General features: G+C 36.8%; 1 protein-coding gene across 1 annotated transcript in view; it reads left to right on the top strand.

Annotated features, from left to right (window-relative positions):
- Hcn1 (hyperpolarization activated cyclic nucleotide gated potassium channel 1) overlaps positions 1–26339 on the top strand; it is a 374350-nt gene that overhangs the window by 323051 nt on the left and 24960 nt on the right. The gene's annotated exons all lie outside the window — the stretch shown is intronic.

Genomic DNA, 26339 nt, shown 5'->3' with positions numbered 1-26339 from the left:
ATGTTAAACTCAAATAACACAAATAAATGAAAACTAAGATAATTGACAAGACTTGTGGATTCACAACCACTAATCTTTTAAGAAAATAAATACAACTTTGTCCAAATTTTTCTAATTCATACCTTCTCTCTGGTTTATATCTCCTCCATAATTCCACATTACACTTAATCAATAGCATTTTCTTATATTCTCTTGATAATGCTTCTTACATTTTATGAATTGAGTAGTTTTAAGTGCTCTAGATCTTCAGTCCTCTAAAATTTGTTAGACAGTTTTTCACCATTAGATTGAGGTGACATATTTTGTAAGGAAAAGCATGACAATAAAACACCATTCTCAGCAGATCATATAACAGTCATGGAGCACTAGGTGTACTACTTACTGCTGTTGGTATTTGATTCAGTCACGTCACTCTGAGCAGACTTTATTCTCTTCTATTCTTTATTTACTAGCCTTATGTATCACCATATGAAGTATACTGTAATGTGACTTCATTGTGTGGCTCGGGTTGCTGAGATGTCTCATCGCATGATGACTACATGCCCTTTAAAATAAGGTTCTATTTGCTTGATCTGTGTTCAGTTTGTGCTGCTTTCTGTTTAATCTGCAGAAGGCTCATGGGAATATTTTTCTTTCAGTTTAGCATTCTCCATATGTCCAAAGGGTCCTTCATTCAATTGTTGGACACTAGTGTTTTAACTCATGATTTTGACACTAAGAATGTTCATGTTATTTCTCTGTCATTATAGATAAGGTTTCTTAGTTAAATAAAGCAGTGTTACACACATCTACATGTACACACTCGTGCATACACATGTGCACAAACAACAATATCCTGTGTTTGTAAATATGTCTTTTTTTCTATACTCATCTACATCTGTATAAAGCTAAAGTGAGTTCCTACTAATGTTTTCAAATTTAATCCATTACCACATAGTCTGGTCAAATACCTATATTTTTCCATTTTCTTTCTTTTTCATTTTGAGACAGCCTTTCTCTGTGTAGCTATGGCTGTCCTGGAACCCATTTTGTAGGCCACACTGACTTTGAACTCACAGAGATTCACCCACCTCTGCCTCCTGAGTGCTGGGATTAAAGGTATGCACCACCATGCCCAGGTTCCACTACCTATTTTTATTTGTAACTCCTTATCTACTAGCCATGATACTATGCCCCTTGCAGGTCTATGAGAAACAACTTTTATCAGCTAGTTGCATGTGTAAATTTTGCCTTGGTTCTTACATACTCCATGGACATCCAAAAGCACTGAAGTCAGTATCTTATTTTTCCATCCCTCTCAGCTACACTGTTTCATACAGTTGTTAAGTACTTATAGTTGTTTGTCACAATCTGCATATCACCCATGGTCTTAGTTAGGGTTTCTATTGTTGTGATGAAACACCATGATCAAAAGGCCAGTTGGGGAGGAAAGGGTTTATTTGGCTTATATTTCCATATTGTGGTTCATCGTTAAAGGAAACCAGGATGGGAACTCAAACAGGACAGGAACCTGGAGGGAGAAGCTGATACAGAAGCCATGGAGGGGTGCTGCTTACTGCTTGCTCTCCATGACTTGCTCAGCTGGTTTTCTAATAGAACCCAGGGCCACCAGCCTAGGGGTGGCACCACCAGCAATGAACTTGGCTCTACCCCATCAATCACTAGTTAAGAAAATGCTCTACTGGCTGGCCCACTGTCTGATTTTATGGGGCATTTTCTCAATCAAGGTTTCCTTCTACCAGATGACTATAGTTTGTGTCAAGATGACATAAATCAAGCCAGTACACCCAGCTATATTCTGATCTCATAATTTGCTGTTCGGTTTGCATAGCATAAAGCTTATTCTGTGTTAAAAATTTTCCATAGATTTTTTTACAGATGCTCATTGTCCAGTATATTATTATTTTAATATCAAATCTTAACACTCTTTAAAATAAAAGAAACACCAAACACCCTGTGCATGACTTACTTGATCTTGTCACTTCTAGGACCTGTATTGAGCACTGTTATGTTAAATTTAAGCTCCAATTTCAAATTTTAATTGAAATTATGAAGGAAATTAAGGTGTTTTGGTATTCAACTTTTATGAAATGACCTACATATAAACTCATCTTAGTTATAGGAGCTATGTTACTAATTTTGGGAGGTTTGCTTCATGAGTAATCTTGTTTTCTTCATGAAGAGAAAATTTGTTCTGTACTTCCAATTGATATACATTTAAATTCCATTTTATTGTCTTGTTTAGTTGGCTGGCATTACCAACATTATGTTGAGTTAAAGCAGTATGAGGAATATTCTTACCATGATATTCATTTGGGAAGAAACAATCCATATTTACATAATACCAGTTGAAAGATGTTTTGGATTTTTTTAGGTTTCTTGATTTTTATTGAGGGTAGTCTCCATAATTATTTTAAGTAATAAATGGAATCTTGGTCTTGTCCATTTTTGTCTCTGACTTATAATAAATATTTGTTATTTTACTATTATTTTGTTTATTCTAAATAAAATAGATCATAGTTTCTTTTCATCTTTAACTTGTTTTGTAGTTGATTATATTTAGATATTGAGTTTTGATTCAAAGATAAATTTCAATCATTAAAGTTTATAAAGGAGTTAGATTGGATTTGCCTGAACTTTGGTGATTAACTCTGCCAGAAATATTTCTCTTGTCTTTTTCTTTCCCTAAATGTACTTTCTGAGTTTTGAATTAAGCTAATTCACACCTCAGAAAATGAATTTATAAGTTTCTCTCCCTGCTCCTTTTTCTGAAGAATTATTATCATTTCTTTCTTAAATATATTGTAGAGTTCCCTAATGAAAACACTGGAAGCTAGCATTCATTTTTGCAAGGTTATTGCATATTTATTCAATTTCTTTATAGCAAAGATACCATGTTTATTCAGCTTCCCTATTTCTCACTGTGTAAATTTGGTTAGTCTGACTCATCTACAACATTATTCAGTGTTCCCATCAGTACATGGTCCAAATAAATGAGCATGGGACAGATGCTCAATGTCTGTTGAGCAAATGTATAGGCACCAGAAATACAGAACTGAGTAAAAGAGATCAAGTATCCTACAATTATCTAACTTTTAACTTTTGGTTGTTAAAAGAAACTTAGAAAGTATTAAAATTGTAAGCTGTTTTATTGGATGATGAAGAAAAATGCTTTGGGAAAATTAATGCAGGGAATAAAAGGAATGCCTCCTACCACCTACAGTCATGTAAAGAATTAGAATGTGGGCATGTGGAATTATGGGAAGTTCCAGACTTCTTAGTGAGTAATGATGGCTAACATACGAACAGGGCCTAATGATAGTTGTTCTTACTGCTCAGGTCAGATAGATAGTGATGGAGTCAATGCATAGATCCAGTTAATAAGGTGCTATGGGGGTAACCGTTGGGCTGATAGAGAAAAAGGCTTCCAAAACTCCTTCTTGATTACTCTTTGGAGATAAGTTATGTAGCCTTAATTTTCTTTTATAAGTGAGGAAATTGAAAGGCTCTCAAAAACACCTCACTCCTCTGCTTTTTATAGTCTTGCTGCCCCATTTTCCAATAAACTTCCTGAGCCTTACATATCAGTTGGGGATGGAAGCCACATGGTCAGTTGTTCTTTGTATTTTGATCAGTTGTGGATTTCTGTAATAATTTCTATCTGTTGGGGAAAAAGAAAACTTCCTTAATGAAGATTAAGTGTTCTCCTTACCTGTGAACATAAAAAGTATTAAAAATGCAACTAGATTGCAATGGTTTATGAAAGTAGATGTTCCTCTAGATTCTATGACCTCATGAGTCATGGGTAGTTGCCTAGGTTTACAGTACCTACTAGACATGAAGTCCTTCTTCCTGACTGGGTCTTAAGTCCAATTATACAGCTACAGGTTACTGACAAGATATAAGTGCTACCTAGTGTATATTTAACCCTGTTGGTAATTGTTGTGTTTCATATAGGACAGGCAAGCTACACTTATGAAATTTTAAAAATGTGGTAGCCTAAACAAGACCTAAACAAAGGTATCAGTTGACAAGTCAATGTGGATGAAAGAAATCACATGCAAACCCATCCCTAGATGAAGAGCTACAAAAATTAATGGTTACAGAGGGAAAGAGAAAGAGTCTTCCTTTGGAATAAGCTCTCTAATTTGTTATCCAATACCAAGTGTCCAGTCCTAGAAGCAAATACATATATACATACATACATACTCATACACGCATACATATGAGCAATAATAAATGGATTCAGAGGACTATATATACATTTGTGTATACATATATATGAATATATATAGCAATAATAATAAAAGAAAGAACAATAAACAAGAAAATAATGGAGATAATACATGAAGATGTAAGGAGGGTTATAAGCAGAGGAATGGGAACAGTGGGATGGAGGAGAAGGTTATGGTAATAGGGAATTGAAGAAAATCAGAATATTATACACATTTAAGAAACTTCATAATGAAACATTGTTTTGTACAATTAACAAAGGCTAATGAAAATGGAACCATGGATCAATATATGGCACATAAAGGAATTTAGGCTCATATCTGTTAACTAGCTGTGTATCTGGAACAAGACAAATGTCAGCTAAGCATTTGAATTTGAAATTTCTGTGTGGTCTGCCTGTAGTACTTCTACTCCATAGGGGCGTTATTATCCTGTAGGTCTAGCATATTATAGATGGAACATTTGCACAGACTTCACTTTCTCATCAAAGCTGTTGAGGGGCTCTATTATCCTCTAGGTCTAGATGGAAAATTTGTATGGGTTTCACTTTCTCTTCAAAGCTGTCAATTATCCTTTTATGTCTGCTTTTGCAAAGGTCTTTTGAAATCTCTTATGTGCTATCTAGTCTCCATTAAAGTAATCATACTGTTAAAATACTGTCCCCAGAAGAAGCAAAACCATTATTCTCCTCATTAAAATTGTAAATTACATATATCTGCACCAAATTTTCATGATCTCAAAGAAAAATCATATTCCTAGAATAATGAATTTAGTTAATATTATGACCTCGGTTATTGTATGAACTCCAAACCAGAGGACATCTCTAGTTCCCCTGCCAGCCTGTGATTTATAAGTACTTACGGCATGGTAAAAAGAATCAATACACTTGTGAAGAAAATATTTCCTTTGTAGTTTCCTCAATCCTGGTATATGGTGTCCAACATGATGTTAGAAATTAGAGGATACAATAGGAGTTTAAAATACATCTGTAGAAGTTTATGTACTGGAATTAATTCAGTCCATCTGATGTTTTAAAACTTACAGAAATAGAATGGAAAATCCAGAACACCAGTAAACCCTGTCATGAGGATCTGTCCTAAGATAACCGAGGACTGAAATCCCTGCACTTTATTCCATCTCTATGCTACTGATTTTTTTTCTGAAGTAGGTGCTTGTTTTAGAGAAGGTGTGAAGAATCTGTTGATGGTGAATTCATAATTTTATTACTTCAAATTTCTCTCTACATATACTGTAAAGAGAAGCTTTTTCCTTGAGAGGAGCCTTCCCGCCAGCCTGGTTCTAGAGCCGCATCAGTCCCAAATAAACACACAGGAGGCTATATTAATTATGAAGCTGTTGGCCTTGCTTGTTTCTTACTGGCTAGCTCTGACTTAAGTAATTATCCCATAATTGTTAATCTAAGTATGTCTCTTACCGGAGAATAGTTCCGGGCTTCCTACCCCATGGTGCTTACATGTCGAACTCTCCTGTGTTTCTCCTTCCCAGAATCCTCCTGGACTCCTAGTCCCACCTATCTAGATTCCTATTGGCCAGACAGTGCTTTATTGCCATAAGACTTCCACAACAATATACCAAGAAGAAAAAAAATTCAGTGACAAAGTGATTCATATTTTTGTAGTCTTTGCATCACTCCCCTTTTAACCCTTTACTTCAAGCTAAGTGAAATAAGTGTTTCAAGGCTGGTAAGCCAGACTCTTTTGAAGGCCTTGGCCTAATTTGGAAATAAATCATAGTTTCCTTTATATGAATTTTTAGTCCTGTTAATAAAAGACTTAGGAAATGGAAGAAATTCAAAGACTGTTTTGTTGTTAGAGAATGAGAAAGAAAGAACATTGTAGGTTGTTAGTATTCAGGCATCTGTCCTGGTCTGTCCTTGAGGTTCTGAAGGATATTTTCTCAGCTGCAGCCACTAAGAGCACCACCTGTGCACATTCACTATGTTCCCTCTTAAAAGGGCCTGCCCACCTCCCATCACACCCTCTCTTTCTTTCTCTCCCTCTGTCTGTTCCTCTCCCTCCCGTTCTTCCCTCTCTTCCCCTCTTTTCTCTCTCCCCCGTCTTTCCTTTCTCCTCTCTCCTGCTGCTCCTGTCTCCAGAGGTCACTTTTCCCCTTCCCTTTGCCCTTTTTATGATCCCTTTCCCTAATTTAAAAAAACCCTCTGCTTGAACCCTGTTATATGGTGCCTTTCTCTTTCCCAAGCTGCTTTTCTTAAATTACAACTTAAGTAACCTGTCAGTCTTGCCAGCTGGTAGGAGAAATAGATTGAGAAAAGAAAGGAAGACTTTGCCTTTCTTTTAGTTAGCACTCAAGAAAGCAGTCATGCTTAACCATGAAGGCCAAGAAGCAGTCTCATAGTGAAAAGGGGGTGAGATTGAGATAGTGAGAATGACCAGACAGTGAGGGAAAGCGACATTTCATTAACAAACAGAAAACACTCCCAAAGTAAGAGTGGAATGGGCTAGAAAACTGAGGAGGAAGCTCACAAAGGACAGGGTCGCAGAGTATATGACTGTCTAGAAGACATTTGTAGAGCATCCACTGCTCCTACTTCTGAATATCATAGGCTTTTCTCACACATGCTGTTTTCATTACAGGAAGCCCAGGTGAGAAATAGCTTCCAGTTTTTCTCTGAGAATTTATATGAAGGAAATAATTATTCCTACCAAATCCTTAGAATGCTTTTAGGTAAGTCAGTTTGCCTCAGGGCTCATCTCCTGACCTTATGACTGACAGGCCTATTTGGATTAACATTTAAAGGAGAGACAACATTATGCAATGTCCTAATCTTTAAAGCAGATGAGAATGTCATATATCCACCAGGTTTTAACTTCCATTCTTTTGACTAAAATGTAGTAGCTTTCCCTTAATGGGCCTCAGCAAAACTGTGATATCCCTATTTATTCAGCATATTTTAAATCTTAAAGAGGGGCGATTGTGAAGCTTTTCTCCTAGTGTCACCAGGAAAAAGGCAGAGGGTATGAGGGTAGGGTCTCCATAGCTGCTACACCTATTAATGCCTCTCTAGCTACCTAGCACGGCCTCCTTAAAAGGTAAGCCCTGAAAATAGTTTAGGAGATGGGCATTTAATCATTCCAGCTACTTACTGAAAGTAAAAGAATGATAACAAGAAACCTGTGTCTCTTAAATCCATCCATTTTGTCTGGATTCTGGCAAAGTAGAACTGCACACACAATCAAGGAAGTTTGTGGATTCTGGCCAATATTAAGAACAGAACCATCCATATTAAAAGTCTTTACCCTAAAGTGTCATGACCAGCTTCTGTCTTATGTTCTCATTAACTAGATGAAAAAAAATAACAATCATCTATATCCCAATTCCACAGCTGTATTGTTTTATAAAGTCATTCACTAAACCAGTGAATATAAAGAGTCAAATCTAAATTTCTGATACACTTATGAAAATCAGAATGAACATTGGGCCATTTTATTTTGAAGAAATAGTCCTGTATTGAAAATAGCAGAAAAGGAAGAGAAGAAGAAAGGTTTAAAAGCCCACATAAACATGTTCTTGTATTGGAGTTGCTCACAATGAACTAAATTTGGAGCTTTTTAAATTAGCAATCAAAGCCAAATCTCCATAAGCAAGGATAAAATTTCTAAAAGTGTAATTCCTACTTATCCCTGTTTGTGCACCATATCATTCTGGAGTTCCTAAATTTTAATACCCATTAACACTGAGGGAGGGGATGCTTTTTACTGAAGTGAGTGGTTCTATTGCAAATTGAAATAAGCCTAACAGGTTATGTTTTACTTTAGGGTACCACCTTTCCTTTAATATTTAAAATATATTGTTCTCTCTCTTTGGAAAATATAAATGGATGTTTTGGTTGTCAACACTCTTTGTTATTTATATTTTGTTTGTGTTATTTAAATGATGAGTTTTATAATAATATGATAACAGTACACCATTAAAGGAATTTCTGTTGATGAAGAACAGATGGAAGACATTACTCAAAGAGTATGCAAAGCTCAGGAGGTAGAAGGAAGCATGGCTTTCAGTTAGGCACACTGAAGGGAAAATCAGGCAGATTATACACCACCATTAGGGATAGCCTAAGAGAAGTCCACCTCTTGGAATGGTGTTTTTCTTTCCTTCTTTTTTTTAATATAGATTTCTCTGTAGAATAAACCTGAATTTGAGTCAACAAGCCCTTATTTACATACAAATATCAGCTCCATGGGCCTTGCCTGCAATCACGTGATATCTAAGAAAGGCTCAGATGCTACTCTAGGGTTTTGCTCCACATACATCTTGTGACATTCTGGGATGTGTCTGAATCAGATGAGGTGACTGTCTCCCAAAATATATAGCATCAGAATCCTTAAGACAATGGCTTCAAAATTCTGTATGATCTGACCCAAGCTATCTTCCTGAAGTATCCCAATAACGCCCCCACAGAAATACTGATTTCACTGGTCCCCACTTAAACAAGGATAGTCCTTGTGGACCTAAATCTGCTTTTGGAATCATTTCACATCTTCAGGCTGCTGCATGCTGGATACCTTTGTAAGATATAACTGAAGTGTGAACAGTTGATCCCTGCTTAGTGCCTTTCTCCTGCTGCTCTCATGGCACTCAATCTATTCAAATATTTATTGATGTGTGTTACTCTCAAGTCCTAATTAAGGACTTTCTGAGATTAAGACTTTATTTTTCTAATTTAAATTATGGAAATAAAGCAAAATGTCAGATAGTCACTAACCCTAAGATTCTTGCAGTGAGTGGATGGATACGACCCGGTGCGGGTGAATAAGAGATGGTTGGGCAGGTGGATGATAGGAGATGGTTGGATACGTGGATATATTTTGACTTGACCCCCACCTCCAGCCTTACATTTTCTTCTTTCGAGCTCTACCATTCAAGAAACATTCAAGTAACACATTCAATTTAGATATGCTCTATGTTAATCTATATTTTTATCCAAAAAAATAATAAAACCAACATAAGTCAAATAATAATCTGAGCTAAAAGAAACTAAATATAGTGAATACTTCCAAGAGATTCAAGGATAAACCTCATAAAAAGTGCTTTCTAATTTTGTGCTAACCTCATTATCTTAAGGATCAAATAAAGAGCTCAATAATTTGGGACAGGAGAATTTATAAACAATCTTGTCCAGAACATTTTTCTATACACCAGCTATATCTACTATTGATAATTAAGATAGTCACTGATCTCTTACAGTTATTTCTATTAACCCTGCATACATAGTAAAGATTATGCTATTATTTTGTTGATATCTTCTCCTTTATTACCATAATTTTTACTAGACAAGCATATAAGGCAGCAAATTTTATTTTTAATGTAGTTTGGAGTAATTGTTTCTGTTCATTTTTATTGTTATTTTGAGACGTGATGCCATGTAGCCCAAGCAGGTCATCAAATCACCTCATAGTGCTTTGTGCTCATATTGTGCTTCTTGTATCTCTGGATTCCTGAGCTAGGAATATGGCTATGTATTACAATGCACAGCCGAGTTAACAGAAGAACATTTCTATAGCATAAAATCAGTCTCAAATATTAATAAATGACAGTCTACTTACATTTTTTAATTTGTATGTAGTTGAATTTTGTTTGCTTGCCTCTCTGACATTTATAAGTCATTTAAAAGCATCGTTAATATGAATCAAATGATCTCATCTCGTATTTGATGATGCCAAGCATAAAACTCACTAAACTTTGAATATTGATGCCCACTCCCCCTAATTTTATATGGTGAATTTCTAATCTTCAAATGCTGATGTTTCGTGAGTTTGGCTTTTACACACTAAGGCGTTTATCCTTTCCCTGATACGAGGATACAAATGTGGCATTCTGCCACCTGCAAGATGACTGTCAGAACAATCTGAATGTGTTAACGCCTTGATCTCAGACTTCCGTCCTGCTAGAACTGTTTCTGTTGTACATGCTTTCCCTAGCATGTGGCTGTTGCCATAGCAGCTGAAGCAAATGAAGATGGTGATAAGCAAAGGAGTAAGATTCCTTCTTGACCCCTTCTTGTTTCATAGCCCTGTGCCTTGGCTCTGCAGCCTGATTTCACCTGATTTCAGAGTCTCATTCAGCCCAGGTTTACTTCTGAAAATCTTGTTGTACTTGACAAATCGGTTGGTTCATCATCTGCCACAACTGGGTGTGACTAATGAGCTAACATTAGGGAAGTACTGTGAGTTCTTTGAATAAGTTGTGAAAAGTATTATTCTGTTGTGACACGTCTTTAAAGGCCATTCTGCTGCTTTGTTATATTTGTGGGAGTCAGAGAGGCTATTAGAGGATGATATCTGGAAAGGTAGCTTCCACAAAGTGTACAAGAACAACAACTTTACAAAAGAGCTCAGGTTCAAACTTCACTTGTAATGTACCAGTGCCTCCTCTCACCTTTTTAGTCCCATACTAAATTCCTAGACAAAGGGAATTAAAGAAATGATCACACTTCACTAAGCCACTAAGTTTAGATTTGGAAACAATGAAAGAGTCTTTGACTTTCTCACAATAAAAAATTTGATGTAAAGGGTATGCCAGGTGCTGGGATCATCAATACTGTGAAGTATAGCACTTTAACACAGTTCTTGAGGTGTTCTTTAGTAAGTAAATAAGGAAACACTGAGACAGTGTGTCTATTTGTGTTTCTTGGGCATTTGTCTTTGCCTCATTTTCTTTGCTTTTTTAAAAAGCTTATTCTGGTTTGTTTTTATTTTATTTTACTAATATTTTATATACCTGTTTAGTATCTAATGAAAAGATAAATAAAGGGTGTGGATTTGGGTGGGAGGGAAGGTTGGGAGAATCTGAAAGGAGCTGGAGGAGGGAAAACAGCAATTAGAATGCATTATATACAAAAAATATATATCTGCCTTCAAAAAAGAAGCACTACTTGTGAGTAAAGCACTTATTTGGGACTCTGTTGCTTGAGTAGAATCATTTGGAAGGCAATGCAGGTGCCTTGCCGAGCAGCACAGCTGGTGGACAGATGGCCGGTTTCTCACTGTGTCCTCGTTTCAACTCCATCTCTAGCTCGCTCCTTTTCCACGTGGCCTTCCACCTGTTTTGACAGTGGAGACTTGTCCTCATGGCCCACATTGTACATACTCTTAGATTTAGACCTCACTTCACATTTGAAGGCCCAAATAGCTCCAGTCTTGCATCTGCACCATTGATTGCCCTTGATGAAGCATGGAACCCCTATTTGAGGAGGTTCAGCATATTTTATTGGTTGACGGTTTCTCTCTCATAGTATTCCAAATTAAATTAAAAAGTCTATATTTAGGATCAAATCTATAAAAAGATTGGGAAGCAGCATGATGCGGCCGTATGCTCAGCCTCCTGGCTCAGCATCCATGGAACCAGGCTGTGGGGAAGAACTAACTGCATGCCTCCAGGCAATCTGTCTAAAAGCCAAGGGCTCAAGACCATAGTCTGTAAAATGAGGTTATTAAGTCAGACACCCCCTACAGTGCCTTCAAGCTCAACAATTCACTGGAATGTGTCATTTGGGGCAAGTGTATGTACTTGGAGAGCTCTTTAATTTTAGGTATCTAAGCATGTAAAATGGCTTCTGAACTATTGGAAGGCCACATTGTTTTTTTGTTTTTCTTTTTTTTTAAGAAAATCTGCTTTTTCAGCTGGGCATTGGTGGCACACACCTTTAATTCCAGCACTCGGGAGGCAGAGGAAGAGGCAGGTGGAACTCTGTGAGTTCCAGACCAGCCTGGTCTACCAAGCAAGTTCCAGGACAGGCTCCAAAACAATACAGAGAAGCCCTGTCTTGAAAAAGAAAAAAGAAAAAAAAAGAATAGAAAATCTGCTTTTTTCTTTGTGACATGATTCGAGATACTTTATTTGGCCAATCTACATTTTAAAAAGAAATAGGGTAAACATGAAGATGTCTGTGCTTTGAGATTTCTTAAAATCTGTTAAGAGGACAAGGATATTTGTTACAGGACCTGGGACTTAGAGAAGACAAGAATGTTGTCACAGAGAATCTATAAATATATATATATATATATATGTATATATACACACACACATATATATATACTTGGATTAGTGGTTTGCTTAGGGAACTACATGATTAAACATATCTAAGGGGCGTGAAATAGTAAGTGCTTTCCAGTATGTGCTGTATGTTAAGCATTAAATATTCAAGAGGAACAATGTCATATAAAGCAAGAAATATCCATAAAGGGCATTGCCTAGAAACCATTGATTTGATTCTCATGCCAACTGAACAATGTTTATATTCCCCGGACTTAGTTCCTTTTAATCTTGGAGCACTGAAACACAGACTAAAAATCAATGTGCAAGTTAGAGGATGGGCTGGGTAGATAGAATCAGAAATCATAAACATTGACTACTTAAATAAAGCTTCATCTTACAAATTGTAATCATTTCACAACATGCACATACACATATATATATACACATACACAAATATGTGAAATAATATGTTATATTTTCATAAACCCCAAATTCTCTGAATAACTAGTCTTAAGATAACAGATTTGATGCTAAATAATTTTATAAGTATATTATTCTCCCACACACAGATTTTGAAAGTCAGTAATAAGATATAGATTCATAATGAGTCAGAGGTAAACATTACAGTGTATATAATTATATGATTTCCCATCAATATCCATAAATTTATTTCTCATATGTTATTTAAAATTACTTAAAATACATACAATTTCATATTTTGAATAATCAGTCTCCCACATACATTGGGAAAGAATTGTAAGAATAGGTGTATAACTGAAAACAATAAAAGCAATATACAGTAAACCAGCAGCCAACATCAAACTAAATGGAGAGAAACTCAACACAATTCCTCTAAAATCAAGAACAAGAAAAGGCTGTCAACTCTCTACATATCTCTTCAATATTGTACTTGATGTCCTAGCTAGAGCAATACTACAGAAGGAAAACAAAGGGATACAAATTGGAAATAAGTCAAACTTTCACTATTTGCAGATGATACGATAGTTTATGTAAGTGACCCAAGAAACTCTACCAGGGATCTCCTACAGCTGATAAATAACTTCAGCAAAGTGGCAGGATGCAAGATCAACTAAAAAAAAATCAGTAGCTCTACTACATAGAGACGATAAATGGGTTGAGAAAGAAATCAGAGAAACATCACCCTTTACAATAGCCACAAACAACATTAAATATCTTGGGGTAACACTAGCCAAACAAGTGAAAGACCTGTATAATAAGAACGTTGAGTATTTAAAGCAAGACATTAAAGAAGATACCAGAAAATGGAAAGATCTCCCATGCTCTTGGATAGGTCAGATCAACATAGTAAAAATGGCAATCTTGCCAAAAGCAATCTACAGATTCAATGCAATCCCCATCAAAATCCCAGCACAATTCTTCACAGACCTTTAAAGAGCAATAATCAACTTTATACGGAAAAACAAAAGACCTAGGATAACCAGAACACCCCTGTATAATAAAGGAACTTCCGAAGGCATCACCATCCCTGACTTCAAGCTCTACTATAGAGCTATAGTCCTGAAAACAACTTGGTATTGGCACAAAAAAAGCCATGTAGATCAATGGAATCAAATTGAAAACCCTGATATTAACCCACACATCTATGAACATCCGATTTTGGACAAAGAAGCTAAAATTATACAATGGAAAAAAAGAAAACACCTTCAACAAATGGTGTTGGCATAACTGGAATCTTGTATGTAGAAGATTGCAGATAGATCCTTGTCTATTGCCATGAACAAAACTTAAGTCCAAATGGATCAAAGATCTCAACATCCAGTCACACTGAACCTCTTAGAAGAGAAGGGGGAGATACCCTTGAATGAATTGGTACAGTAGACTGCTTCCTGAACATAACACCAGTAGCACAGACACTGAGATAGACAATTAATAAATGGAACCTTCTGAAACTGGGAATTTCTGTAAGGCAAAGAACACAGTCGACAAGACAAAACAGCAGTCCCCAGCATTGGAAAAGATACTCACCAACTCACATCTGACAGAGGGCTGGTCTCCCAAAATTTATAAAGAACTCAAGAAGCAAGTCTCCAAAACACCAAAGGATCCAACTAAAAAGTGGGGGACTGAACAAAATAGATATTTCTCAATAGAGGAGTCTACAATGGCTGAGAGACACTTGAGAAAGCGCTCATCATCCTTAGCCATCAGGGAAATGCAAATCAAAACAACTCTGAGATACCATCTCATTTCTGTCAGAATGATTAACATCAAAAACACCAATGACAGTTTATGCTAGAGAGGATGTGGAGAAAGGGAAACACTCTCCACTGCTGGTAGGAGTGCTGACTTGTACAGCCACTTTGGAAATCAGTATGGAGATTCCTCAGGAAAATGGGAATCAATCTACCCCCAAGATCCAGCAATTCCACTCTTAGGCATATACCCAGAACATGCCCATTCATACAATAAGTACATCTGTTCCACTATGTTCTTAGCAGCATTATTTATAATAGCCAGAACCTGGAAGCAACCTAGATGCCCTTCAACTGGACACTACATAGAGAAAATGTGGTACTACTCATCCAAAAAATAACAAAACAAACAAACAAACAAACAAAAAACAATAGAATCTTGAAATTTGCAAGCAAATGGAGGGAACTAGAAGAAACCATCCTGAGTGAAGGTAACCCAGTCACAAAAAGACAAACATGGTTTGTAGTCACTCATATATGGATTTTAGGTATAGAGCAAAGGAGAACCAGCCTATAATCCACACTGCAAAAGAAGCTATCAAACAAGGAGGATCATAAGAGGGGCATACATGGTCTCCTGGAGAAGGTGAAAGGGACAAGATCTTCTGAGAAAATTGAGAGCATGGGAGGAGAGGAGTTGGAGCTAGGAGAAAGAGAAGGGAAGATGAGGAGGGGAGAGGAGGCCATGAGGGAGCTGGATGGTTGAGGCAGGGGAACATTAGTGGACAGCAAGAAAAGAGATATCATAGTAGAGGGAGCCATTATAGTTTTAAAGAGAAATCTGGCACTAGGGAACTGTCCAGAGATCTACAAGGACGACCCCAACTGACAATCTAAGCAATAGTTGAGAGGCTACCTTAAATGCCCTTCCCCAATAATGAGATTTTTGACTACCTTATATCCCATCTGAGAGCCTTCATCCAGTTAGCTGATGGAAGCAGAAGCAGACACCCATAGCTAAACACTGAACTGAACTCCTGGAACTCAGTTGCAGAGAGGGTGGAGTGATGAGCAAAGAGGTCAAGACCAGGCTAGTGAAACCCACAGAAACAGCTGACTTGAACAAAAGGAGCACGTGGACCCCAGACTGATAGCTGGAAAACCAGCATAGGACTGATCCAGACCCCCTGAACGTTGGTGTCAGTGAGGAGGCCTCTGCAATCTATGGAGCCTCTGGTAGTAGATCAGTATTTATCCTTAGTGTAAGTATAGAATTTGGAAGCCCATTCCACATAAAGGAATACTCTCTCAGCCTAGACACAGTGGGGCGAGCCTAGGTCCTGCTCCAAATGATAAGACAGACTTTGAAGAACCCCCATGGAAGGCCTCACCCTCCCTGCAGAGCAGAAGAGGATGGGATAGGGGGTAGTAGGGGACAGGGGAGAAGGAGAGGGAGAGGGGAAGGCAGGAACTGGGATTGACATGTAAAACAAGCTTTATTTTAATTTAAATAAAAAATAGGGAAAGGAAAAAAAACAGAATAGGCATTTCTTAAGTTCCAAAATAATTTTCCAATTGGAAATGAGCAGGACTCTAATTCATCATTTTGCACAAATAAAAAAGATAAAAATTGTGCTTACTTAGAGACAAATATTGACAGAACTCTGCCTTATATTAAAGTCTCAGTTGTAAGATCTAAACGGTATTATCTATGATATTGCTTTATAGCATTCAGCAAGCAAGGACTCTCCCTACTTTTTATTGAGAAACTCATTTTGTGTATAGGCATCTATACACAGACACACACACACACAAACGCAAACACACACACACACACACACACACACACACACGCACTCCTCTACCTCACTGCTAAAGTAATCTGAATTTACTAATCATAAGCATGCTAGTTAAATGTGGTCATTTTTGTCTTTATCTATGAAAATACTTCATTGTTTGAACTTTCTTGTCTGGAAGTGTGAAATTGGTGACCAGGTTAGCTGAACTAAAGACAATGAAATAGAAAGTGTTTAGTCATTTAAATTGAATTTTGTCACCTGTTTTACAAAGTATGGCAAACTCATTGAAATGTTTAACTGTGCTTAGCCAATTTTAAATGCTAGAAGTATTTTTAAAAAGTGCTTTTGTACTTTGTACCATATGTTATGAGAAACACAGAGAAAACTCATTAATATTTAGATGGCATACAATGAATAGCTCTCATTGATTTGAGCTGTACACTGTGTACCCTACAAAAGAAATAGGTCCTAAAGGTACACCTCTATGATTTGAACACTCGTAATTCATCAGTATTTCCTCACACTAATAGAGTCACGCTTGACCTTAGTGAGAAAGTCAGTCAAACATTAAAGGAGACCAGAAACATTTTATAAAGCAATGTTTGAAATCTTTAATTCATTTTAATGCACATTTTAAGCATATAGTTACTTATCCTCCTATTGTAAAGATTTACATCTGTCTACTCTACTCTCAATTGTCATGGAATTTATAAGGCACTTACAGCAGCTAAACATCCCTGTGTTTCCCACCTAAATACAGGAGGGAAAATATTGATGTAGTTCTTCATGTTTGAAGAGCAAAAGGTGGACAGAGACAGTAGGACAATTGTGTACATAATTTCTAACAGGCCATATATTAAAGAAAGTAGATAACTAGGTAAAGTTGTTATCAGTATCATTAACATTTTATATATATACCCCCATTTTCTCTGTTCAATTAGAAAAGGAATGATGCAGGGAAATCCTGAATTTCATATCCTATATTTCTCAGACTTGGCTTTTTGTTTCTCTTCTTCCCTCCCTTCCCTTCTCTTCCTCTCTTCTCCTTGTCTCTTCCTTTCTCCTCTCCTCATCTTCTCCTCTACTTCTTCCCCTCCTTCTTCTCCTTCTCCTTCTCCTCCTCCTCCTCCTCCTCCTCTTCCTCCTCCTCCTTCTTCTTCTTCCCCATTCCTATATGCCCTTTATTAATTTAAGGGATTAAGTTAATAAGACAACAGTGATTGCCTACTGAAATATATAAACATCCTAGCATATCACCATAATTTGATCTTAAGTAATAGTCTAAAGGTAGCGTCATCTAAAAAAGCATCAGACTACCAATATTTGAGAACCATCTAAGTCCCTAAGAATTTCTCACCTTTAAAACTTACACGTACTACAGAAATGTGTGTATGTGGTAAAAGTACACACAGGAGGACTAATATGAAAAGAAACAACCTTCCATCCCTTGTCATCCAAGCCCCATTCTCCAAGGCAACTTCGTTTATGTTCTAACTTCTAGTTGTGGTCTTCTCTATTAATCAGGGTACACTAAGGAACAGAACTGATAGATTGAACATGTATTATAAAAAGGGGGTGGTAGTAGATTGTACAGCATTATCCGCATAATTCTACATTGGCTATCTTTACTCAGGAGAGGTCAAGAGCCTGATAGCTGCTTAGTCCATGAAGTTGGGTGTCTCAGAAGTCACAATATAGCATTTAAGACCTAGAAGATTCATGGAGAGGTCTTCAGTTCATGTTGACTCTAAATAAGCTGGGTTTGTATGCCAATGAAGGATGATAATGGCAGTGGCAGCGGCAGCAGCAGAATAGATGCAAGGCAGGCAAACAGCACTTTTGTTTCCTTTTATCTCTTTGTATCTGTAGTGACACCCAAAGATACCGCCAACTCTAGGGGAGAGCTGCCTTCAAGCCTGAGAACCTAAGACACACACAGGGCAGAAAGAGAGAGAGAGAACTGACTCCTATAATTGTCTTTCTGACCTCAACGTGCATGACATGGCATGGATACACACACACACACACACACACACACACACACACAAGTACAGGAGCACATATAGTCATGTGCACACAAAAAATAAGTAAATGTAATTTAAAAAAGAAATGCAAGTTTAACTTTAATCATTATCCATTTCACCTATAACTGAACTTTGTTAAATATTTTAGGTATCAAAACAGTTATTATATAGTACCTTACCAAGGTTGTTTTAAACCCTTTAATTTGCCTTTTTAAAAGGTATCCTCAAACAAAAATGAAAGTCTTTGTGAATAATGACCATCTAGTAAGGAGTATCTGATAACTGTTGAAAATAATCCTGAGGACTGCTGAATTAATCTCTTGTTATATCTGATTCTCAAAGCCCTTTGGGTTCTTGTGTGTCACAATTACTATGTTTTAGTACCTGTAAACATCCATCTTGCCAATCTAGTGGTGATTAGGGCTTATTTGAGGAAACAAAATTTAAGAATCCTTCTATCATTAGATAGAGTATATTTGAGCAAAGTCCTTTGTTGAAAAAACTGTGAAGAGAAGACAGTTTTGTCTGAGTTTTATAGAAACAATCTTGAAATTTTTCTTTCATGGAGTATAGGATGAGTATGAAGCCAAAATAAACTTTTTTAAACTGAGCACTAAAGAGATTCAATAAAAAGTTTAAGTTAAATACCTTTATAAATGAAATATAGTGTTCCCAAAATGTCTAGATCAAGAGTTCCTAAGGAATATGCAAGAAATAAACCTATTCCCACTAGCTGCCTAGTGAACAGTCTATAATGATACAAGATGGGTGAAAATGGGAAAAAATGAGGGCACATGGAGATGTAAAATTTCATTTCCAGACCAGAGAATACATTTTAAAAAGTTATTTTAAAGTTAATGTTCAATTCTTTGTATTAGCTGTGTGCCTTGACCCACTTGTGCCTGAACCAAATATTGGAGGCCCTGACATTAGCTGAGGAGAGGAAAATAGACCTGCAAGGAATGAAAAGAAATGAGTTTGAGAGAAATGACCTTCTGAGGGTTGTCTCTGTGAATGCCTCTGAAAGAATAGGTACACCTTTTCAGGAAAGAAGATTTATCTATAAATCTAAGGACATTTCCATAACTATACAGAATTGGATTTGAATTTACCACAGCTTCACTGTGTTGTGAATGTCAATGAAGAACAAGACTGCATTTGCCTTTCAGAAACATAAATGTTTGAGGTGAGAAGAGAATCTTGGGGGTAAATAACTAAAGATTAAAACAAGTAAATAATCAATGGTTGGAAAGAGATTATTGTAACTATATGTTATCATTTATAACATGATTAATAAAAGACACAGAGACAGATATTGGGGTTCAAGCTTCAAGTAGATCAGAAAAGCAAAGCAGCCGGCCACTAGCCCTTATCTCTACCTCAGACTGAGAGGGCTGTCTTGTCCTCATTGTGGCTGGAGAATAAATCTCTCCACCCAACTTCAGACTGCAATCCTGTCTCTACCAATCCTCAGACTGCAATCCCAGACTACTCTCAAATTCTGGTATTAAAGGCATGTGAACCAAAGTGCTGCAATCACCTTTGTAGCAGCTGTTTTTCTTTAGGACTGGATCAATTTCATGTAGCTCAATGTGGCCCTGAACTGACAGAGATCCAGCTGTTGTCTCTTGAGTCCTGGCATTAAAGGTGTGTGCCATAACCACTTGGTTCTATGGCTAGTTAGTTTGGCTGCTGGAAATTAAGCTGTGTATGTATCACCATTTCCTGGCTCTATGATGTGGTCAGCTTTGCTTTCTGTACCCTCAGGCAAACTTTAATAAATCATTTATAATATATCACCACAATCATTCATTCTCATTCCATGTTTTCTGTAGCTCTTATTATTCCAGTGATTTATTACAAGCTTTTAATTTAGTTTTCTAGAATGTAGTTTCAGGAAAGAATAGAGCTAGGTCATGTATCATGCATGCAACTAACACCCAGAATGATACTAGACCTGAATTAGGAACAAATTAGAACTTCTTTTTTATGGATGAATGATGCACCTTGACTTGTAAAAACTGAACATTTAAAAAAACTGTTCATTACATTTCTCATTGTTGCAACACAATCCAAAGCAAAAACAACTCAGAGAAAGAAGTGTGTATTTTATTTTTCAGTTTTAGGGTATAGCCTACCCAATTAAAGATGACATAGGATCAGAAGCTGTATTCTCAGTCAGGAAGCAGAGAGATGAATTTTGGTACTCAGCTCATCTTCTTCACTTTCTCCTTTTAATTCTTTGTAGATGTATAGGCCATTGAGTGGAAGTGCCCCACATTTAGGGGGTCTTCCTATATCACCTAATTGAATATAGGAACATACCTATTGTATTGTCTCCTGGCTATCAATATCCCATCAAGTTGATAAAACATAATGATCATCACATGAGCTAAATAAATGTTTATAGATAAATCACTGGGGAAGGGGTAGCCTGAGTTAGAGAAAAATTAAGAGGAACCACTTGTTCACTTCAGAGAGCAATTTCTAATGAGCGAACACTTTTTTCAGTTTAATCACCCAAAATGAAACAGATCTTAAAATGTGGCCTTCAAAAAATATTAAGGTAGATTTTGCCCTACATTTTTAATTGAAACTTGTGAATAACTCAGTCAGAAATAAATGGATTTGCAGTTGAGAAAGATTGGTTTACTTTCATGTTTGATTGGACCCATCATAAGCCTTACAAGCAAAACCATTCACAAGAGAGAAAGAAATTTCCTGCTCTTAATTCCAAACTAGTAACTCTGATACCAGATCTTAATCTTAACAATTTGATTTCTTTAAGGAAATGCTGCCATATGGCCTTCATTGTGGTCTTCCATTCCCACAAGCATTTAATGTGCTTGGTTTATGACCAAACACCAGCTCCTGGGTGGGAAATTAAAGTAGTGTTCAGCTCTTCTCAGCAAGAAAGCTGCCTTTGATATATTCTGTAAACTGTATTCTGCATTAGCCAAGGGAAAGGACTGACATAGTTAGGAAACACAGTTGGACCCGTTAAAACAAGCATGTCAGTGCACAGATGCTAAGTTCTTTGGAGTCACGCTTCATATTACTTTGCTACTGCTTAACTATCAATTGCATGTATTTCTATTTTAGCTCCTTTTAATTTTCATCTTTAAGGCAATTTATAGAAATGCTGTCTTCTACTTCTAATGCATTTCAAAATCTTGTGCTGGGAAAAAAGAGGTAATAGTATATTAAAACATTTTCTTTCCTCCTGGAGCGCCACTTTCATCAGTCGAATACAGTATCTGTCAAAGAGGTATGCTGCTACAGTATTACAAGGAAAACCAAGGATTATTAGTCTCATTAATGAAATACTTTAAAAACTGGCTTGAAAAGAAGCTAGAGACCAATTATTAATTTGAGAGAAAAATAATAGGTCAGGCAAACTCTAAGTATTAGCAGCTGCCAGGAGAACAGAGATTGCTAGTGGAAGAAAGAAGGCCATGTATATTTGAATTCGGTAAATCCTGGTATAGTCAAAAATGTAAATCAGAAACTGAGAATGGTGAAGGGCATTCAGAGAAACAGTGAAGAAGACCAAAATGGCAGGACAAGCATGCTTAGGATTTTGCTAGTATCTAAAATAAAAAGATAGAAGAAAAAGAAACACTATACTATTCTGAAGTAAACATTGGGAATGAAGACAGGCTTAGCAATGCTGCATGGCAGAGGCTCACCAAGCTACACTTTAGAAGGAACTTACTGGAAGATAAGTACATTATCCCATTAAGGGAATAATTATTTCTCCTATCTTCTTAGCTTAACTGATTTCGGGTGAATCAGTTCCTCAGAGATGGTCTCTTGGTTTGCTTATTTACAGGGTCAGCAAGAGTAACTATTAAGGGAAAAGATCATAGTTTAAAATGTTCTGATCTTTGAAGAAGATCAGAATGTCATATCTCCATCTGACATCAGAACTAAAACTCAGAGTCCATTCTTTTGACCAGGAATAAGTAGATTTTCTTTAATGAACCATGACAAAGGTTTGTTATCTACACATTTTAATATGGTATTTAGGGTCAAAGCGGATATTTCCCTATATAGTGTTAATAGGGAAACTGGGTAGAAGTCCTTCCTTGGTTGCCTCAAGTCTGCTAGGATTGCTTTACAAAGACGAAGTTCTTACAACTTTCTTTCACCATCTATTATTTGTGTTTAAATAAGTAAACTTGATTTTTTGCTTCTGTATAAATAACAATATTTATCTTGTAGGAAAATTATAAAGAATAAAATGTTACAGTTGTGTAAATAGTTTTCCTTCCTTTGTCAGTGGGAGCATGGGTTCCAAGAATCCTAGGGACACCAAAATACAAGGAAGTGTGATCAAGTTCCTTAAATACAGTAGTTTAATATTTTCATATAACCTAACATCCACACATTGTGTTTTTAATTCTCTCTACATGGCTTAAAATTTCTCATAGAATGTAATATTCTTTACATATTTGTGAGAATGTATTATTTGGTGATAATGACAACAAACATAATAAATGTTGTCTACAAATGCAGTTAAATTTTCCATCAGGATTACACTGAATCTCTGGATACAAGCCCAAAGATATTGAGGTTTAAACAACACATGTTGATATGTACAAGTGTGTGTGTGAGAGAGAGAAAGAGAGAGAGAAAGAGAGAGAGAGAGAGAGAGAGAGAGAGAGAGAGAGAGAGAGAGAGAGAGAGAGAGAGAGAGAGAGAGAGAGCTGGAATGTGTATTAAATACCTGACTTGAGTAAGACTGAATTATACTATAATAATTCCTATTTCTTTTAGCATGTCAACATCTATTTGGTTAATGTTTTCTATGTACTTTTGCTTTACTCTTCCTGACTATTCAGGTAAGACAGGACACAAAACACAGATCAAAGAAATAATCCCATTCAAATTCAGATAGGCGAACTATTGAGTTTACTGAGTTTACTTATAGGACCATGAGTATAGGGTTACTTACAAGAACAAAATACCACTGTATCCTTGAAATGTGCACAACATCATGAGTGGTTATCTCAGGAAAGCTCTATTACTGGAATCTTTTCTGTGGTTTACACCTTGTACTCTTACACGCTTTACCACTTCTACCAACATCCCAACTGAGACTGAGGGCAGAATGGTAGCTGGAACCCCAACGGAGGGCCATGTTGCTCATTACCCTCTCCTTCTACTAGGAAGGGTATCAGTCTATTACATAGCCCTAGCAAACACTAATGCTTTGTTTATTTCATTGTCATGACTAAGGAGTCAGAGTGATCTCTGTACCAAGATGGCATCATGGTGTTTAAGAGGTGGAAACGGATGTACCACAAACAGGGAGGCATGCTTTAGGGGACTTGTTCTTTTTCAGTGTTTTCCATTATTTCAAGGCCTGGGATAAATTTGAAGGATGTTATTTTTGAGGAAATTCTTTAAGTAGATGTTACTGTCATGGCTAGGGTAAATTTTTAGTTATTTACTATAAACTTTTTACTCTGCTTATTTGTGTTCTTTGAAGTTTTCCTATATATCCCTAAACTCTGGTCAATTATTCTTATACTCTCTTCTATTAATCTGTCTTTAAAAATATTATTTTTATTGATTATCATACAACTACATTATCTGTTCTTTCCATCTAAAATGCATATAACCCTAATTCCTAGACTTATGTTCTGTAGGCCTTCAACCATATAAGTGAAATAACCAACCAAGCAAGCCATGCATGGACAGTTATAATTATTTTGTATTCTTCATTTGCTTTTCCTTTCCATATCTATATCTTTCTAATTGGTCTATTGACATACTGATTATATTAGAGTATATTTATCTACTGAATATTAACAGCATTTGTTTTTATTAGTATTTATTTATTCATCAAACCTTATTGGAATCCTACTTTATATGCTAGTCACTGTATCCTGTAATCAGTCTTTCTTCAAGAAAGTAAACATAAGGAATCTGCATACCTAAAGATCACTATGATTCAGTAAATTAATAATGTAAGAAAAATCATAACTTAAGAAGACAAAATCTGCCCAAAATTAATGGTCTCTGAGTGACGGGACATCTAATTAGAACTGTGGCAGTAGTATAAGATAATGGAATGAGGGGATATTTATTGAATGTGCATTCAAGGCAGAAATAATGACAAGTAAAAGTTGGATTTAGTGGAGACATGGGACATTCAGGATGCATATAAAAACAGTTCAGTGGTATGCTAGGATGTAGTGTGTGAGGCAGGTGGTACAAACTATCAGGTAGAATCTAGACCATAAATGTCTATGTATGTCATTCTGAGGACTTCAAATTTCTTCCTATAGTTGGTAAGCAAGAATTTCAAGTTTTACAATAAAGAACAGTTTTTACATCCAGGAATAAATGCTCTGATAGAAGAAAGAACCAAAGTAGATGGGAGGATGTTAAGAACCCAGGCACCTGCCTATTATTAGAGTACCCATCCCTGAACTGCCAGATACTGTGAAAAGCCAACTTTCCCCACCAATCTCCCTTCCTCTGCAAGCATGGTAAAGGTACAGCCAGCTCCCTGCCACCCAGAAGCCTAAATACATACTGCTCAGAACCCAAACTGCATCCTAGGCAACCTGAATGCTGTCATTTTCAATGGGTCACATAGACCCTACTCCCCTATCATTAAGAGTGACTTCTGTCATATACCCCAAGTCATGTGTAACTTGTTTCCCTACCTTTGTCATGCAGCATGGGTTATGCATTAACTGAGCTTCGTTCCTTACAGCTTAAGACCTCACTGTCCCAGGGAAAGCTTAGGAATCGGCGCCTCATTTTATCTGACAACACTGAGGCTTCTTTCTTCAGACTCCTCTGTATTGCTTGCAGTGCCGTTAATAAAGCTCTGTCATGGAGGATACTTCGATTCAGAACATTTCTTTTGAACTGCCAATTGTTTTTGAAAATGTATGAGAACTTGAGCAAGTCCTAAGTATGGGATTAGGAAAGATATTAAATGTGATATTCAATTAAAGGAATTGGAGTCTATCTGTATGGAGAGGAAGATAAAGAGGACTTTCACAAATGGTACTGTGATTTAGTTTCTGATAACTTGGTGAATATGAAAATGTTACTGTGTAGGTGGTCTTGAAATGGTCCATTTTCTTTGTTAAAGAATTAAAAGGCAGCGGGAAATCTCAGACACAGAAAAAAATCAGCCAATAAAGAAAGGTCCTTATTAGGGATGAGAACATACACACACACACACACACACACACACACACACACACACACACACACACACGCACACATACACACCAAGGCACATAAGGAAAAGACCCTCTGTAAAACAGAAAGGAGACTTGGAATGCTGAAGCCCTTCTCTCTTCTTGATATCTCAAGGCTTTAAAGGGCATTGAGGTGTCTTCCTCACTCGATTCAAGGTTGGACAGTTTGAACAAAGATGGGGAGCCTGAGAGGTTCACATATTTGGGGTAAAGTGTCCTGGACTGGCCTTGAACGTATCAAACGTATCTCCAGCAAGGTGCCTACCACCAAAAGAGAAAGCCCCACCTCCAGGCCTTTGTTTGAATCTTTTGTATCAGGTCAGGAGGGTGAAGGAGAAGCTAGTTATCTTGGAAGTTCATCAGGGTCCTTAGTCCAATCTGTTTGCCTGTCATGGAATCTAACTTCTATTCCCACATCCCATATAATCTGTCTGTAGATATAGATATAACAAATTTTGATCAAAAAAGGTAAAAAGAGTCAATAAATGCATTAAAAGACTTCAAGTTTGAAAAACACAGGTGTTATACTCATCACACTTAAACATTCATTAGTGTCTTGGTCTTGTTTCTGTTGTGATGAAATCCCCTGGCAAATGCAGCTTAGCAGAGAAGAGTTTTATTTTAGCTCATGGACCCAGGTTATATTCCCTCACTGCGGGGAAATCAAGATGGCAAAAACTGGAAGCAGCTACTCGTATCCACAATCAAGAGGAGAGAGAGAATGAATTCATGCATCCCTGTATATAGCTCACTTTATACTGTTCTATATAGTCTGGGACCCCAAACCAAGGATTATTGCTACCCATTTTTAGGCTGGACCTTCCCATGTGAGTCAACACAATCAAGACAATCCCTACAGACATA

This window comes from Mesocricetus auratus, unplaced genomic scaffold (assembly GCF_017639785.1).
Source record: "Mesocricetus auratus isolate SY011 unplaced genomic scaffold, BCM_Maur_2.0 Super-Scaffold_100020, whole genome shotgun sequence".
NCBI classification, from domain to species: Eukaryota; Metazoa; Chordata; class Mammalia; order Rodentia; family Cricetidae; genus Mesocricetus; species Mesocricetus auratus.
Note: the sequence above shows the minus strand (reverse complement) of the source record. Positions and strands in the feature narration are given on the sequence as shown.